The sequence below is a fragment of the Cebus imitator genome, unplaced genomic scaffold, assembly GCF_001604975.1.
Source record: "Cebus imitator isolate Cc_AM_T3 unplaced genomic scaffold, Cebus_imitator-1.0 Scaffold385, whole genome shotgun sequence".
NCBI classification, from domain to species: domain Eukaryota; kingdom Metazoa; phylum Chordata; class Mammalia; order Primates; family Cebidae; genus Cebus; species Cebus imitator.
This window is the reverse complement of record NW_016107700.1, coordinates 151,001-153,793: the sequence shown is the minus strand read 5'-3', so window position 1 is coordinate 153,793 and position 2,793 is coordinate 151,001.

The following is a 2,793-nucleotide window of genomic DNA, read 5'->3' as shown; positions in this document are numbered from 1 at the left end:
AAAAAAAAAAAAGAAAAGAAATTTAAGATGTGGAGACAGCCTAAGCAGACAACTCCATGCCTCCAGAAATGCTGGCGGGGAGAACATACAGTGCGAAGGTAGATCTGCTGGGCACCGGGGCGCTCTGCTGTGAATGGCTGGTGGGAAATCTGCCCTTCACATACTGAGAGCTCCAGATGCACCCTCAAGGGAGTTGTGTGACTTCCACACCAGTGCCTTCTAGGGCCAGGACTTCATCTCCAAGCTGCTCAGATAGCAGCCCTCTCAGTGGCAGCCCTTGTTCACTTTAATCACCTGTACCCTTTAGCTGTCGTCCGCCTATCCCATCCCCCATCCTTCACCCCATTAGCCTAGTCCTAAGGAACTACTGAACTCTTTTCTGTCTCTATAGCTTTCCCTAATCTTGGTATTTTATATAAATGACATCATATAATATGTAGTCTTTGGAGGCTGGCTTCTTTCTTAACATAATGTTTTCAAAATATATCTATGTTGTAGCATGTATCATACATACTACTTTCCCTTTGATGACTAAATAATATTGCATTGTGTAGATATACCACCTTTGCATCCATTCATCAGTTTATGGGCACTTGGGTTGTTTCCATTTTTTGGCTATTATGAATAATATGTTATAAGCATCGTGTACAAGTTTTATTGTGAACATACATTTCCACTTCTTTTGGGCATACCTGGAAGTGAAATTGCTGAGTCATGTGGTAACTCAAAGTTTCACATTTGGAAGGACTTCTGGATTGTTCTCCAAAGTGGCTGAACCATTTCACATTCCCAGCACCAGTGTATGAGGGGTCTGATTTCTCCACATCCTTGACGACCATGGTATCATCTGAATTTTTGAGTCCAGCCACCCTAGTAGATGTAAAGTAGCATATCCTGTTGCGATTTTGATTTGCAGTTCCACGATGGCTAATTATGTTGAGGATTTTTTAATGCGTTTCTTGGCCATTCATATATCTTTGTGGGAAAATGCCTGTCCAGATCCTTTGTCTATTTTTAATGGAGTTAGTTATCATTTTATTATTGAATGTATGGGTTATTTATATGTTCTAGATAGAAGCCCTTATCAGATATTTGATTTGGAATAATTTTCTCTCATCCTGGGAGTTGTCCTTTTACATCTTTAAAGTGGTCCTTTACCTGGGCACAGTAGCTCATGCCTATAATCACAGCACTTTGGGAGGCTGAGGCAGGAGAATTGCTTGAACCTGAAAATGAGCCAAGATCATACCACTGCACTCCAGCCTGGGTGACAGAGTGAGACTCTGTCTCAAAAAAAAAAAAAAAAAAAAGTAAATAAATAAAGTGATCTTTTAAAAAAATGAAAGTTTTAAATTTTGATTAAGTCTAATTTATTTTTTTCTTATGTTTGAGCTTTTGGTGTCATATCGTTGCCAACTCTGAGGTTGAAAAGATTTAGATCTATGATTTATTTTTAAATTTTTTTAGTTTCAGCTCTTACATTTAGGTCTCTGGTTCATTTTTAATTAATTTCTTTAAATTGTGTGAGGTGACAGTTGAATGTCATCCTTTGCAGGTGGCTATCTTGTTGTCCCAGCATCATTTGTTAAAAGGCTATTCTTTCCCCATTGAATGGTTTTGATACCCTTGTCAAAAGTCCCTTGACCACAGACATATGGGTTTATTTCTAGACTCTCCAATATGTTCCATTGGTCTACATGTCCATCTATCTTAGTCCATTCAGATGGCTATAACAAAATGCATGAGCCAGGGTAATTAATAAAGAGCAGAAATGTATTTCTCCACAGTTCTAGAGACTGGGAGGTACAAGATCAAGGTGCCAGCAGAGTTGGTGTCTGCCGAGGGCTGCTCTCTGCCTCCAAGGGAGTACCTTCCTGCTGTGTCCTCACATGGTAGAAGAGCCGAAGTGCAAAAAAAAAAAGACCTAGCCTAGTTCCCCGTGGCCCTTTTTTAAAGCACTAATCACATCCATGAGGGCAGAACCCTCACGCCCAAATCACCCCCTAAACGCCTCACCTCTTAAGTGATGCACTGGTGAATAATAAGTTCCAATATGAATTCTGGAGGGAACATAAACATTCAAACCATCGTGCTATTTATGGCGTTACCACAATGTCTTTTTACCACTGCTTTGTAGTAATTTTGAAATCAGGAAATGTGAATCCTGTGATACAACTTGCCAAACAGGCTGAGGTTTCAGGTAATGTCAAAGAGCAAATGAAGCTAGAAGGTCACAGCTTTTCCTCAGGATTCTAAAATAAAACTTAGGTAAAAAGGCTATTGTGGCACTTTGGGAGGCCAAAGCAGGCAGATCACTTAAGGTCAGGAGTTTGAGACCAGCCTGGCCAACATGGTGAAACCCTGTCTCTACTAAAAATACAAAAGTTAGGCTAGGCATGTTGGCTAATGCCTGTAATCCCAGCGCTTTGGGAGGTCAAGGTGGGCAGATCACGAGGTTAGGAGTTCGAGACCAGCCTTGAGACCAGCCAACATAGTGAAACCCTATCTCCACTAAAAATACAAAAATTAGCTGGTTGTGGTGGTACACACCTGTAATCTCAGCTACTCAGGAGGCTGACGCAGGAGAATCGCTTGAACCTGGGAGGCAGAGGTTGCAGTGAGCTGAGATCACACCACTGCACTCCAGCCAGGGTGGCCGAATAAGACTCCATCTAAAAAGAAAAAAAAGCATACAAAAATTAGCTGAGCATGGTGGTGTATGCCTGTAATCCCAGCTACTTGGGAGACGGAGGCAGGAGAATCGTTTGAACCCAGGAGGTGGAGGTTGCAGTC